Source organism: Haliotis cracherodii, unplaced genomic scaffold (assembly GCF_022045235.1).
Source record: "Haliotis cracherodii isolate W230 unplaced genomic scaffold, xgHalCrac1.p SCAF_8, whole genome shotgun sequence".
Lineage (NCBI taxonomy): Eukaryota > Metazoa > Mollusca > Gastropoda > Lepetellida > Haliotidae > Haliotis > Haliotis cracherodii.
Window position 1 is genome coordinate 93632 of NW_027266341.1, and position 17340 is coordinate 110971.

Below are 17340 nucleotides of genomic sequence, written 5' to 3' on the forward strand. Positions count from 1 at the left end.
AGCCAATGGTTAAACACAGTGCATCAACAGAGCCATGGTTAAACAGAGTGTATCAACAGAGCCATCCCATGGTTAAACACAGTGCATCAACAGAGCCATCCCATGAGTAGTATAGGTAATGGGGGTTCTGCTGGAGCCGGATTCATATACCTATACTGCTACTACAGAGGGAATTTTTTATGTGTAAATGACTATGCGATTCAACGATAGTCATGAGATTAAGTTAAATTGACTCCAGCTCACCAACACCTGGGGCCAATCATTGCTTTAGATGAGTCTAAATGGTAATAAAAATATTCTTTATTATTTTTATCAATAAAGCGATATTCAACATTTTTATTAAGTTCTTCATTCATTTTACTAGGAGACCAGACTATATAACTACACTCTTCTTGTAAATTGATAAGAAACAATTGATAACCATATTTGGTTGGTTTGACATCACTGATATAATAAAAACCTTGTGGTAATTCTCTCCATTTAATAGTTTTTTTCGATCTCCATTATTATATATATTTATATAAGCATTTGTCTAAATGTGATCTAATGAGAGTAAGCAATCTATTTTTAATCTCCAACCAGTTCTTTGGTTTTGGCACGGAATAATTGACCCGCTTGTTGCCTCCCCTGTTCTATGAACTTTTTTTCTCGTCTTCGCTAATACCACTGGTCTTATGAGATTTTGATCGAATCTCCTGCTTCATTTCATTGTATTTGGTGAGTTCTGACAACACTAAACGAAACTCATCCTCGGATATCTTACAATCGACCATTGCTGTTGAAATATGATCCTCAATGTTGTTTGCTTCGGCGAGTATCCGAATACTATCGTGTTTTAATGCTTTCTTTTGCAACCTACGAGAAATGAATTTTATCGCTATTCCTGCCAGTCCCGAGACTCCAGCGGCTATTTCCATGCCGAGCACGATAGGCGCGGCGATTATAGTTGATAGTAAACCAACACCAGCTACACCGAGTCCCATGCTAGCCGGTGTCAACTCCGTCGAGAGCATTCACGGCTCTGCGATACTTTTTATACAATCCAAGTCTCAACTCCCTATCCTTCTCTATTCGATGTTTTATGTCGCTTATTTGATGTAATCGAAATCCATCAACAGTTTCCATCTTTTCAATTGCTTCATCGAGCGCTGGATATAAACTCATAGTGTATATTACGAATATATAATAGTCTTTAATTGGTCTTGTTTAAATGTTTTGAGAGTATATCAACCTTATCAAATTAATATTATATGGCAAGAATATCTTAGTAAGAGAAATGCTGTCACTTTTAATAATTTGGACCCCCTTGAGGGTTGCAACGGGTGATGCTCCGATATGAATAATACTTGACATTGATGTTTCTTGAGCCATTTAATCGATAGACCTGGTAATATTTCGAAGGCATCTTCTGGTGCATCTCCGAACAAGACTTCAATAATAAGAGTAGAAAGATTAGGTATTGCACTCAAGTTAACTTTCATATCATCGAATTCAACAACCAAATTTAACCTAACATTTTGGACTGCCGGACGACTATATAACATATGACCTGGGTCTTCTGGCAGGGGAGACACTAACACACTTTTTTGTTTTGACGGGATATAAGCTGCGAGTACGATACCAATATTTATTATCTTAGTTAAATAATGTCCCTTACCCATCATAACATAAGGTGGGGTAATGACGATATTCAATAGCCACTCGATGTTTGCTTCGACCATAGTCCATTTATTCTCACCGTTGAGAATAATATTGTACGAAGTGTTTTTATGGAGTCTACTAACTTCGACATCGCTTAAATCTTCTAGATTACCTGTGAATGTAACTTTTTTCCGCTTGTATACATTATCATGTAAGTGTAAAGCGTATAACTTACCATTGGTACCGGGTTTATCGAATCCTTCTGTGTCTCCAAGATCGGAAAGCGCAATTGTATTACATTGTCTGAGTGTTCTAGGGCCTGATGCATCAACCATTATTTATAATATGGAGTGTTACACTTAAGTATCCTATATGTACAGGTTGGTGTTTTACATCTAATATAGAACTTTTGAGGTCTGAAATAATACCCCGCTTTAATTTTTTATATTGTAATGGTGAGAAAGATTCCGTTCTACCGCTATTATATTTTTCATTTTTGACTGGAATAGATCTGAGCAGAGTTGAAGGACTTTCTAGTTGAATATTATCCGTCGTACTGATCTGGTCAAGATGGATGCACAACTCTTTATAGGGAACTAAGTCGGGCAATTTAACTCCTTGTCATGTTTCATTGGGTGGTATTATTGATTTTTGCCAATCAAATCAAAGTGTGTCTGCTATGCTCGGGTTAAGAATTACTTTTTCTTCTCCAACGCTTAGTTTCAGCATCCAATTCGACTCATTTTGTGTGAGACTAGCTCCATTAGGCTTAAAAAATTCATCATTGAGTGAGCATACGCTGTAATACCCATCAGGTATAATGTGCACTTCTCCTTTTATCCATATCTCATTATTTCTTTTTGCAGCACTTATATTGGTCCACAGAGGGTAATACATTACATCACAGATAGCTACTTCGAGTTGTTCATCCGAGTTATCGATAGTATGAAGCAGTTCAATAGACTGACCATTTGTTATTCCCTGGAGTGTAACATACATATTAAATATACAATGATACTATATCATAACTTAAATATGAAATCGAGATACATTACTAATCAATCGATTATAGTAACTGCCTCTGGTGCTGAATTTTTTGTTAAATTCCCAGATATCTTTAAAAATTACAGGGTCACGGCAACTAGCGATAAAATGGTGCACGATTGGTTTCACAATCCGATGCAATTTTGGCAGAATCAGTTAAACTTTGCCATATGGTGTGCCACAACGGGATGTGGCGTATCCCTTTATGCTCCAGGATTTGAACTGAATAAGTCTCTTATAACATTTCACGTGTACTATCAGATTAGACGTATACTTAAAGAAATTGGTGCTCTGTTACCGCATGATCGAGCGTGGAATTCCACAAATAATAATTACGATAGGTCCGCATATGAGCGTATTTGTCAGGAATTTAATGTTTCTACGAGTAAAGATTGGCGTATTAAAGGAGCAAACCATGGCCTAGGTGTTCCTTACACAGGGGAAATATCTGTCAAAGAAGAAAGCGATTATGTATATAAAGTACTTAATAAATTTCAAGTTGATTTTCCTAAGTTGTTGCGTACCAGCAAACTTTACGCAAGAATATATGATTATTTTCTAAAAACACATCAATGGTATAAAGGCTGGGAACTTTATAGTAACGATTGGAGAGGGGATATTATGAGTTTTAAGAGTGGTTTAATTTATATTGTTAGAAAATTTATACAAATGAACGATACCGCAAATGCTTGGAATGAATTTCTTAATGATAAAACGGAAAATAATTTTACTAACCCAGGATTTGTAAGAGTTAATGAATCGATAAGAACTTATGTATGGGCAATTCTCAGTGCACAATCGCAAACACGAACGTCCATTATCGGTTCTGGGACGGCGCTCGATGCACAAAAACAGTTTGTTGCAAACATGGAGGACGCCATTAATTCACCGGTTGACATACCATCGTCTATAAAGCGTTTTCAAGATGTATTACAGTACGCTCAATCCAAAGTGGACTACGTTGATGCGCCGGGACTATACATGTCTCCGAGAAATATGGAACTTAAGATCGGTCAAGTGATAGGCTATAATAATAAAATTGTTATTGCTACCGATCAACAAAAACCAGGTATAATTTCAGATATTAACATCAAATTAATAACGCAAACAATCACAGGCAAAAAGGGAATAGTCAAGCCACAAACACCACATGTTTCACAACCATCTACTAACGCACAAGTGTCACCGCATATTGCGGCTAAAAATCAACGACATATCGATGAAAAAACAGCGCTAGTATTAGGTGGAGTCGCGGCTGGTTTACTCATGATTTGGTTAAATAGTTCTTAGCGAACTGATTCGGTTAAATAGTTCTTAGCGAACTGATTCGGTTAAATAGTTCTTCGCGAATACGTACAAGAGCCCTGCAATTGCTACGATCAGTGCAAGTGACTAAGCCAAGTGGTGGTCTTAGCTAATAAATTCAAGAGCCAGGAAACAACACTCCCTATTATACCGGGAAGTGCGGCCGCGGCTTTCTCAGCGAGCTTTCCCAGTGCTGAACCTAATGCTTTTAAATGCTTTTTTATCCACTCTTTTATTCCATCCGACGTAGACGGTGATCCGCTACCACATGTACCACCTGTGCCACCGGTTAACGCGAGAGTCAAAGTCGATATAATAAATCCCAACGCTGTTAAAATACTGGCAATGGTTATTCCCTGTTCTCTGAACAATGTTTTAATTTTATCGGCCAGTGTAGTGTCATCGTTGAGGACTTCATCGATAGTTTCTCGAATTCGACTGATTTGCGAATGAAGTGCCTTTCTATTACTGGAAGCTGCTTCGAGGCGGGTTGATCTTTCGTCTTCTAAGTTAAGCAATCTTTCCGCTACGCGGCGTCTACTGAACTCATCGCCCGCCTGTTCAAGTCCTGTTTTCTCGTAAGCTATATGCTTGTCGATTTCAGATATCTTGGCCGTATTATTCATGAGTTCTCCCCGCATTGTTCGCATTGCCTTGTCAAGACCTCGTAATTCCCTAATACTGAACTCGGGTACCTGTAATGTGGAATTATCGTAATAGGTATCTAAGATTTCTCCGAGTCCGTCCGAGGCCACCATCGAGGAAGCTTCCAAATTATCTGTGTTGTTAACGAGTTTATCACGCACAGTCCGAAGAGCCTTAGTAGTCTTCGCGGAAAGTCGTGAGTAGTCTACAAAACCTAATTTATCACGAACAGTGCTGATGCCGTGTTTACCGGCTATCGTAGACAATGCTAGGAGCTTACGAGTATGATAATGCATAAGATCAATATCCGGAGAGCCACGCAGTCGCAATATTCCTTTACTATCTATCTCAAACTTTGGATAGTCATGACCAACAGGACTATCATCTTTAAAGGTATCGTAATAATCATCAAAGGTTGATTGTAAAAGTTTTTCACCACCGGTTGCTTGTGAAAGTTCATCCATAAGATTCGTGCCACTAAAGCTGGTTTCATCAGTACCCTCTTCGATTGGATTCAGGTTATCTAGATAATCTAGATCAAAATCAGTCATTTTTATATTAAACATATGGTTATATAATTTCAATGTAACAATGTCTTCGCAATACCGACGCAAGTTAAACCCACAACGTAGACTTCGAGATCCATTAGGGGTCAAAGCAATTCGTCAGTCTGTAACTATAACTAATAACCCTAGTACCATCGATCAGAATCAAACGCTTCTGGTTCGCTTTCCTAATCTCGGCGCACACGATGTGTTAGTTCCTGGAACTGTCCGACTAGCATTTATCATTAGTTTGACTTCTACCGACGTTAACAGGGAGCCTGTTCAGAACATAGGTCGTGCTATCGTTAAGAAAATCGCTATTAAAATTAGCGGTAATGAGGTTTTGAGTATCGACGATAGCGATGTATACTATTGTTACATGGATCTCTGGAGAACGGATAAAGAGCGGGAAAACTTACAGTACCAAGGTATTTGTAATAAGAACACATTGAGACTGCGCGTGGGCGCTGATAATGGTGATAATACCGTCGTAAAAGATCTCGCCGTTGCCGACGCATTAGGTAACCGATTCTATGTTCCCCTAGACTTTGAATTACTAGATTCCCACATGCCCTTTTATCAACCATCCCTAGGCGATAGGTTAGAATACGAACTCACTTTTAATGACTACGGTAGAGTAATCAGAACCGCTGGTGAAGATGCTAGCTATTCCATTGACAATATCTCGCTGGAGTACGATATTAGCCAGACAAATTCGTAACCATTATACCGGAAGTTAAGCCATTTTGTACGATCGCGTGCTGCGACACCGAAATATCACGAGGGACAAAAAAGATACGATGTGGAATATCAATCTAAACGTCCCCACAAGATCGTTGAAGGGTATTTTAATGTTGTTCGAGGACTCCTCCAATGCGTTTAAAAGAAATACCGAGAAGTTCTACAATCCCAAGATTACAAAAGTAGAATTGACTATCGAGGGCTTTCCTAATCAACTTTGTAGTCAAGGAATGCTAGCGTATCACCAGTGGGATGAGATTAAAAAACTTCCTTCTATAAAACGTTCCCCGGAAGTTAACGCGGTTGTGAAAGATCTGTCTCTCGGAAGTGTATCGATGGGTGAATACCTCACCACGAGGTACGCGCTATGGCTCAACATCCGAACAATGGACGATGACCAACTACACGGCAGTGGGAGGAGAATAGAAAATGCTAGCGAGGGTGTCACCATACAGATAACGAAGCTCCAGGAATCAGCTGGTAAATTAAACATATATTTGTACGTGATTATGGATGCGCAACTTAATATACAGAATGGACAATTCGTGCAAGCAATCTATTAATAATCTTTTAACTAAAGATCCGCACTGCGCTATCATACTCGGGCAAACGGGCTGTGGAAAAACAGCTTTTATTCTAGATATTTTACAAAGTCATTATCGGGACGTTTTCGATCATATTATTATCCTGTGCCCGACTATAAGCGTTAATAAAACATACTTATCGAGAGATTGGGTAATGAATGACGACGGAGTACACAGAGTCGATCCGGGCGATCGTTTACAAGACTGTTTACGAGTATGTCACGAAAGATACAAAGGAGAATCAACCCTTTTCGTAATAGACGACTGCAGCGCGAGTAAAGAACTCACAAAAAAGAAAGATATGCTTTCGTATTTAGCATTCTCCGGTCGGCATACTCAACATAGCGTTTGGGTACTTACTCAAAAATACAAATCTGTCCTGAAAGATCTCAGAGAGCAAACCAAATGGGTAACGCTGTTTCATTGCAAAGACCGAGATTCATTCGATGAATGTTTACGCGAAAATTATGTTATTTATACCAAGCTCGAACGAGATAAAGTCAGAAAACTGTTATCGGCAACGAAGCACTGTAAACTCGTATTAAAAACCAATCAACCAGCTGCTTATGCAATTGCTTAGCAAAATGAAGCAAAAATGTGGCAAAATTATAGCAAAAATGTGGCAAAATTATAGCAAAATGTAGCAAATTGAACATTAGCGGCTAATATGACATAAAATGTGGTTCGAAATCATCATTCTTTCGCAACAGTTCATTATTACGGGTTGTATTGGATTTGCCATATTATATTATGTTAGACTTAAAGATCTCCTTAGGTATTACATTATTGAATGCGACGAACTCATCGAACAAATGCTCAAAGAATCTGATGCAGATGCTGAAGTAGTTACAGATAAATCTTTAGATAAACATAGAGAAAGACTCGCGGCTTTGGTAGCCGGTGGAAAATGTTCCCAATATTTGGGGGGAAATTATACCATCGAAAAAATTGATAACATGACCGACGAAGAAATTAAAAAACTGTACGCGCGTTACGAGTCTAGACTGGGAGCTACCATGACTAAAACGATAGGGTCGGCTATATTACAACTATACACAGTCCTAGCTAGTACATTTCTCTCTTTCCCGGCAGAACATTGCATGTATTTATGCGAATCTCTCGAGAAAGACCCATTCATTGAACACGCTATAAGCTCAGTGAGCTGTGAGTTTTATCAAAGATACAGAATGTTTTTAGCTCCGTTCACCACAGCTTTAATAACGGCTAAGTATTGTCAATTTAAACATACCTGCCCATTTAATAAGATAAAGAACGAAGTTCAAATAAATAATGGAGACTCAAGTGACACCACAACAGATTGCGGAAACGCAACAACATGTGAACGAGGAACAACTAGTGAATGAGGAACCACCACAAACAAAAAAACAACCCAGAGTGACAAAGAATCCTTTGAAAATAGCCGCAGGAAGAAAGGGAGGACTGGCGAGGAAAGCGAAATTAATAAATAACTCAAATATTATTATATTTATATTCATATACTATGGCAACAATTGCGGTGATGGTCGGTGGAGCTATTGTTAATGCTCTAGCTTTTTCGGGGAGTAATTATTTATTTTCTACTTTGAAGGAATCAAACGCTAAAGAAGTGGAAGAGGAGCATAAAAGACATAATAAAGCTTTAGAACAACTCGAAGCAGCCCAGTCACAATATACGCGACAGAGAATGAAGAGATTAGACTTTATTCGTGAAGAAATGCGTAAGGAAGGACATTCAATTCAAACGTTTAAGGATGTCGAATCTGCCATGCACGAATACTTCCTCGTTTATGGGAAAAAAATTGACCCAATACCGAGATCAACAATGAGTCAGTTTTATACACCGTCAGAGGCTCAGAAAGACCGCGAGGACGCATTTGTGATTATGGGGTTATCTGCTGTATTGATTTTCAGCTATACCATGACTACTCATAAGCCAGAGTGACAGCTGTGGCTACACATCACTAGCGTAGATGTGATTTGCATTTAGACAAATGATATGATAGATCTAAAACCATGAATCATTGCATATTCACACTCATGGGGAAGACGACTCTATGTAACCGACGCTGTGTTGATATTTACTGCGGCATACACAATTATTACATCAAGCGCGGAAATATAAACTATACGTGTTCTGAATGCGGGATAGGGGTCAAAGGTCGTTATTGTTTATGTAAGAAACACGGTGCTGATAGGGTCAGGAACCAGTTTGTTTATGCTAGGAAGAGAGATTACATCAATGAGAGGAATAGGTTGGGGAGAATACGTATTTAAATATATGAAAAAAACAACCACTTAGACAAATGAATCATTTTGCATATACCATTCAACCACAATGGTTTTTGTCAGAGAGTTGAAGGCTATGGCAAAGCAACGTGGTCTACGTGGATATTCTCGAATGAGAAAAGCTGAATTGATCGATTTACTCGGTTTGGAATACAACAAACCCCAGACTATTAGAGAACTCAAAGCTCGAGCGAGAAGCAGTGGGCTGAGAGGTTATTCTCGAATGAGAAGAGCTGAATTGATCGCTTTACTAGATAATATTGATGATGTTGATAATCAACATAATGATGATGATAATATTCAACAACAAGAATTAATATTTGTACCCACATCGGCCGGCGTTGGTAAATATCTAAGAGGTTGGAAGATGGATATTAATTCCAACATGGATGTTAACGATATTAAGCCAATCATATCGAGTAAAATTAACGAGTTAGATGATTTACATAGTATAAAATACCAGCTGACGGTTAAAATGTTATTGAGTAAAAGTAACACAGACGATAGCACCGAATATACCGAACCATATTTCCGTAGCAATCAAGTTATAACCGAATCCGATACTATAAACACATCATTAGATACATCAATTCAGAGGATACAGGAAACTTTAGAACGCTGGACTAATAGAAGTTCGGGTTGGGGTGTGGATAAAATCGATAGTTTATATTTAGATATAGCAAATTATATGCCCTTCAAAGGAGGATCTTATATAGATTTACCCCCATATTATAAGAAGAAAAAAGCCATAATTAACGTAAAAAATAAATCCGATGACTGTTTAAGAATGATGCTAAGATCTGCATTGTTCCCCGTAGATTCTAAAATTGCAAATAGACCTTCTAGCTATCCCCAAAACGATGGACTCAACTTCGGTGGTATAGACGAACCTACACCAATATCACAAATTGATAAGGTGGAAAAGCAAAATAATTTAGCTATAAATGTTTTCGGACATTCTAAAGGAATTGTTGTACACAGGATAAGCTCCGCTCCGGAACATATTCCCAGAATCAATTCATTTCTGATAAAAAAAGATGGAAAATATCATTATACATGGATAAAGAGTTTAAACAGGCTATTATACGATCAAACAAAACATAAGGAAAAGAAATATTTCTGCGAAAGATGCCTACATGGGTACAGCAGACAAGATCTATTAGAAGCGCATAAAGAAGACTGCAGAGGTGTTGGACAGACTGCTATCAGGATTGATATGCCTAAAGAGGGAAAAAATATATTAAAATTTGAACATTGTTGTAATCAAATGCCAGTACCGTACGTAATTTACGCCAACTTCGAAGCGCTTATCAAACCCATAGAAAATACTGAACGAAATAATCAAGAAACTCAAGATAGTTTTACGTACAAAACTCAAGAACATATTCCTTGTGGGTTTGGATATATAGTTGTAAGGTATGATGGGAAAACAAACACTCCCGTGATTTACAGAGGTCCCGATGCAGCGGGAAAGTTCCTAGAATATCTACAAAATGAAGAGAGAATAATCAGGGAAAAATTATCGTGTAAGAAACCCATGTGTATGACGAGGGATGATTGGAGGGCTCATAAGAAGTCAACTAGTTGTCATGTTTGTAATAAACCCCTGGATGGGGATTCCGTAAGAAATCATTGTCACGTCACGGGTAATTATCGGGGAGCCGCGCATGACGAGTGTAACTTGAAACTAAAAATGAATTCTCAAACAATACCCATCCCCGTTGTGTTTCACAACCTTAGGGGATACGATTCACATCTAATTATGCAAGCTATCTCAAAGACCGACGGCGGTTTAACGTGCATTCCTAATAATATGGAAAAATACATATCGTTCTCGTTGACTAAACCTATACATTATAGGGACAAGGATGGGAAATCTAGAATAAAGCAAAGTAATGGGCTTAGATTCATAGACTCCGTACAGTTTCTGTTATCTTCCCTGGACAATTTAGCTAATGCGAACAATCCCGATGACTTCGCGATAACAAATCAATATACCGATAGGTTAACTCGTCATTTGTTGCTGAGAAAAGGTGTATATCCTTACGAATATATGGATGATTGGTCTAGATTCGAAGAAACTGAATTACCACCCCTCGAATCATTCTATAGTAACTTAACAGAATCTAAAATAACAGATGCCGATTATGAACACGCTCTGACGGTCTGGGATAAATTAGGTTGTACAAATTTAGGCTATTATCACGATTTGTACTTAAAAACCGATGTACTGTTACTCGCCGATATATTCGAGATATTTAGAAAGACGTGTTTAAAACAATACGGCTTGGACCCGGCATGGTACTATTCCAGTCCCGGACTATCGTGGGATGCATTTTTGAAGAAGACCGGCATAGAACTAAAACTACTCACAGATTACGATATGCACTTGTTTATTGAGAAAGGATTAAGAGGGGGGTATATTGATGGCAGCGAAAAGGTATTCTAAGGCTAATAATAAATTAGTGGAAGGATACGATCCGAGTAAACCTGACACGCATATATTATATCTCGACGCTAACAATTTGTACGGATGGGCTATGAGTCAACCTTTACCCACAGGTGGTTATGAATGGGTCGATGATATCAATGTGAATAATATCCATAATAATGATGCGAATACAGGGTACATACTAAAAGTTGACTTGGAATATCCAAGTTCGTTACATAAAGACCATAACAGTTATCCGCTAGCTCCCGAAAGATTAATGGTTAATAAAGATTGGATGTTGGAATATCAACACTCCTTGATGGGTAATAGTAGGTTAGCTAACGTAGAAAAACTCATACCAAATTTGATGGATAAGACAAAATATATAGTTCACTACAGAAATCTCCAGTTGTATCTATCGTTAGGTATGAAACTTAAGAAAATACACAGTGTTCTAAAGTTTGATCAAAGCCCTTGGATGGAGCCCTATATAAGGTTGAACACAAGATTTAAGAAAGATAGCTACCAGCGATTTCGAAAAGAATCTGTATAAGCTCATGAATAACTCGGTATTTGGTAAAACTATGGAGAATCTAAGGAATCGTGTTGATGTTAAATTAGTCAGATCTAATGAGGAAGAAAGACTCAGGAAACTTATAGCCAGTCCGGCTTTTAACAGAAGCAAGATATTCGATAACGACTTAGCTGCGTTGCATATGCAGAAGAGTAATATAAAATTCAACAGACCGGTGTACGGCGGTATGAGTATTCTCGACTTGTCAAAACACTTAATGTATGACTTTTATTACAACGAACTTAAGAAGCAATACGGCGATAGATGCGAGGTGTTATATACCGACACAGATTCCTTGTTGATGGAAATACAAACCGAGGATGTGTATAAAGATATGGCAGAAAAATTAGATATGTACGACACGAGCGATTACCCTGAAGGTAATCCACTGCACAGCGTAGTAAATAAAAAGGTGTTAGGTAAGATGAAGGATGAATGTGCAGGGACCCCTATGGCGAAGTATGTAGGATTAAGACCTAAGATGTATTCTATAAAAAAGTCTGATAATGGAGAGATAAGAAAAGCTAAGGGTGTTAAGAAGTATGTGGTAAAAAAGCATATCAAACACGAACAGTATAAAGAATCATTATTCAACGGTAGAACGTTCAAACACGAGATGAACTCTTTAAGAAGTTACGATCATAGGATATATGGATTAAGAATGAACAAGACATCATTATCCCCCTTAGATACAAAGAGATGGATTGATAATGATGGTGTAACTACCTATGCTTATGGTTATGGTGGTAATACCGTACCGTTGGGAACTATGAACAACTCTTCTCGTACAAATGCCCTACACGGTCCATATTGAAGATAATAAAGAATAGGCTCTCAGGGATTATCCTGGATTTTTTTACCTGTGAGAGAAAATCTCCCCTGGTCCAAAAGCAATGAGATTTTTGGGAGTGTGATGAGATTTTGCTAATCATTAGAATAGAGATATTTGTCTTAAAACAGTTGAAACTATTTGAATTTCGTTATTTGTGACTCGAATTATAATGCAATGAATGTTACATGTTTTAACTTATATCAATAATAAAAAACAGAACAAATGTAGTTTGGCAGACTTATAATTCATTTGTATTCAATTTCCGCACAAGTCTTTATTCCTCTTTTCTTAGACAAGATCAATGAAACGATAACTGTAACAATATGAATAACGTCTAACCACTGAGGGACTGATCAGCAACTGTCTGTGCAGCCTTTCTGCCGGAAGATTGCTCGTTCTTTTTGCCCTCTCCACTCAATCAAAGCAGAATTGAAATTAAATTTTGTCAAATGTGGCCCCTGAATCATGACACGCATTAATCTGTCACAGTGTTCTGCTGATAGCCTATTTCTGAGGGGTGTTGTTACTAGATTTTGTGCAGAGAAAGCCCTCTCACAGTCAGATGTATGAACAGGGTGTGTTAAAACCAATGATGCCAGCTTCAACATATTGGGAAAGTCAGCAGAATGGTACTGCTGAACCAAGCCCCACAGAGCAGTGGTGGAGTGTCTGGGATACCCTTGAACTCTCACCACTTGTTTGAGCTTCGTCCACTCCTTCTTACTCTCCTCTCTGTTGATAATCGCTTGGCTGACTGATGTCTTCTGTCCAGACACATCCTTGAAAGTGTGACTTTTGTCAACAGCAAAGTGATCAAGAAGAACATCAAGGGACTCATTGCCCCACTCAGAGAGCTCTTCCTCAGACAAGAAGGTAACAGGTCTCATGCCAAAGACACACATACTTGTCATGAGTTGCTTGTCTGGGAATCTGAAATAAAAAAATAATAAACTGAGGTCAATTATGTTGTGTTGCTTTTTTACAGGAAGGGAGTACTCATATCATTATCTGCTATTGTAAAGCTGAAGTGACAGCCACACATTCATTCACTGTGATGCATATTTTAAGACATTCAGCATGTTCATGTATGTATTTCTATTGTGAAATACTAATACATTTTATGCTTTAATTAAATATCTTGATAATGTTTCAGTACCTCTTGTTGATGTCGATGAGACCTTTAATGAAGTCCACTGTGGTCTTCTCGAAAATGAAGGAGGACTTCCTGATTGCATGATTCCCTTTGAAAAACCCATCACAAAGATGGGTCTTCAGCTGGTGCATGAATGTTGGTTTTGGTAGTCCTTCCCCATCAACCTCTGGCTCCAAGAGTGCTCTAAGGTCTTTAATGCAGGAATCAATCACTGCCTGTGAACAGAAAATCACTTAAAAATGAAATTTCTGCCTTTTTTCAATCAAGACACGCAGAGTTTCAAAACAACTTCAAACAACAATCATTTCATGATTAAGAAACTAGCAAAATCTAAAACAATTATATCTTTTACTTCTATGGTGTACCTCTAACAACATTAAACATCAGGATCAATAGAGTATTTATCAAGGCCTGTTCAGAGGCCAATATTCGGCACCAAGTCTGGAGCAAATGTCATTAAAACTTCCCATTTTTTCTCTATTCACTTTTAATATCAATGTTATGGCTTTGCTGCTGTCTTTCACTTATAACAGGACCAATAAGGTTTTAGCGTGCTTAGTTTTATAATGCATTCAGCCATTGAATACAATCTCAAAATACAAGGTTAAAATGAATGTTACATACCTGAACACTGCCAATATCGATATCCTTCCGCTGGAAGAATAAAGTCATCTTCATGATAGGTTGAAGTATGTCCATGAGGGCATAGGTCATGCTTATGAAGAAATCTTGTCCAATTTTCTTTTTAAGTCCCTGTGCTTTTGCGTCACTTGCTGTGCTAAAGTAAGAGAGGAGAGAATCTAATGTCCTGTATATGGCTTCCAGGGCTTGATAGAAGCTAAGCCATCTGACTTGATGGACTTCTCTACATTTCAGTGTTGGTTCATCGAGAAGCTTTTGCACTGCTGACAGGTTGTCCACCCTTAACGCTGACTTCTTGAAGTAATAGAATAGGGATTCAAGAATAAGCTGGTAGTACATCATTCCTGAAATATGAAATGAAAGCAACCTAAAACTCATTTCAAGTTATTAGTGTGGATTTATTATCATATATCATATTATATTTATTTTTTTAGAATTGTTCCTGTGTAAAACAATATTATATCAAGTTCATTAACAATTAAATTATACCTTGTATATCAATGACAATACAGATTAATCATTATATTTCAATAACACCTTTTTTACATTATAACATGTGACATCAATTTACCTGGAACTTCATCGGCTGCCTGTTCTGAACAAAGGGCTACTTTATGAGCAGAGCAGTGCGTGTTTATGATGTGCGGGTTGACGTTCAGAAATTAGCCAGTAAGCCCCTCCTTTCTTCCAGTCATCACAGATGCTCCATCCGTACCTAATCCTGCAGATAAAAAACATGACAATTGATTATCGCGGTAGTTAATTAATAGATCGTAATGGTGCACACGGCACGCTTACAAACCTATTCATGTCATATGCAAAATGGTGCTTGTTATTTATCAAACTTAAGCACGACACATCTAGGATTGATCCACGCTGCTTTTCTTAGGGGACGTCTGGGAGTTTGATAAACAATGTTCGTACCTGTCATTAGCTACTCAACTCTATTATCTCGGTTATGGGTATCCTATCTTCTTGTTATGAATGCATAATCAGTATACATACAACATAGGTTGTGTCAAGGGACATCACCCAAACAAATGGGTTCTTTTCTAACCAATTTCGAAAATATAATCCAGAAATTATTTTTAAAAAGTTGAAGTATATAGTTACGAGTTGCCGTGACATACTGCAGCCAGTCCTGTATTCGATCAAGCCATGAAATATTGTGAATTAGTAGACAAAGGGAGTGTGGATTATGAGATTATGAGATTAAGTCTACCAGTATCACGATAATATACAGGCTGCGATACTATAAGAGTCAGACTACACAATTAACTGTAATATCAATAATTTCATTAATTATTGAAATAAAATATTACCTGATACTTTCATGATCGGAATCTTCCTTTCCGCAAGATGATCCTGGATGGCATCAAATATTCCTTTGCCAGTTGCTGAGGTTATCCTTAGATCTGTCAAAAACATTGTGGTTGGCATCATGGTGTGTGGATCTACAACTTATGGTGGACGGCAATGTCCGTGCTTTCATCGGTCAATATTGTCAGGACCGGGGATTTGTGTAGTGTTTCGGTCAAAGATCTGTCAATAGTCGTCGAAATTGCATCTAGAAATCCACAGGCAGACTTGTAACTGGCGTAGGTGACATGATTGTTGACGCTCAGAGATTCAAAATTTGGTGTATTTATTTCTCTTAATAAATTTAGTAAACTTTCGTACTTCGACAATGGAATTCCCTCTTTTGCCATCCAGTTGACAACTTTAAGACATGTGACGATTGCCCGCTCTTCCTTTGGTTTTACCCGTGTTGATGCAACCGGAACTAGCATTCTGCTTTTCGTGATGACATTCGCTGTCATCTCCATCATTGTCAACTCCGTGGCTTTTATCTCTCCCGTCTCCTGAATCATGTTCATTTCCAAAGAATTTTAGTATGGGTTTGTTCCGAAGGCAGTTTCAGATGTTTTCTTTTTGGTGTCATCGTCAGAATTTAAATATCCCAAGAAACATGACAAAGTCCAATCTGCCAACAGAGGGCGCTGGCATAACCAGGTTTTTTCCCCGTGCTTGATTGCGCACTTCGGCGGCAAAGCTCCATACGGTGACATACGAATCGGTTATGCACAGTGAGAGATCGCACGCAGTGTTTCGAGTATGCAACTCGTTGTTAACAAATTGACAGCACCTGCTTTCGGCTCGTGTCCGTGTCGTGTACGTTTTTATTGATATTTTTAGAAATAATATACTGTATATTTTTATTTATGCAAAATAACTTTTTTCTAGGTTTTTGCAGATGAAACTGTTGAACAGAAAACGGATACATGTACGCGATTTTCAATCGCACTGAATAAATGTTGACGCAATATCTGTGGTAACTGTGCGAGAATATCGCGGAATCGCGCCCTAAGTCAATCCCTTGGCTCTCCTTCTTTCGTAACCAATCGACTAATGTTATGCGTCTTAAGGGACCATATAGGATCGGTTGCACGACATAGGCCTCCTTTGAGTTCACCGGCCTGGTATAAATATCTTACCCTTACTCTATCCGGAAGTTTTCGTTCTTTGCCTCTCCTCGGTGCTGAAGATTCGGAAGTCACGGATTTCATTTTAATAGCATCGGATGGTTTCTTCCCTATTAATCTCGTTACTTCATTATTCAGCGCTGATACAACGGCTGATAAACGTGTCACCCATTCGGTTGATCTCAATCGCTCGGATTTCATTTCGATCCCATACTGATAGCCAAACAAACGTTCCGCTAATGTCCTGTTAAATCTTTCGACGATAGCTTGTCTGCGATAGGCCTCTCTTTCACTGCGCCTGATTTCGACATTGTGCTTTGTTAACAATTTAGTTATCGATCCCATAAACTCACGACCGGGATCTACTTGAAATAGCTTAGACCATTTTAGTGGTCCGCGTTTATATATGCGACTCAGTGCATTAGCTACTTCTG

The 17340-nt window shown here is 38.2% G+C and overlaps 1 protein-coding gene and 1 pseudogene across 3 annotated transcripts in view; both read right to left on the reverse strand.

Annotated features, from left to right (window-relative positions):
- Positions 1-17340, reverse strand: part of LOC139449356 (protein phosphatase methylesterase 1-like) — a 71084-nt gene that overhangs the window by 32857 nt on the left and 20887 nt on the right. The window lies entirely within an intron of this gene.
- LOC139449437 (zinc finger protein 862-like) lies at positions 12927-16352 on the reverse strand (annotated as a pseudogene).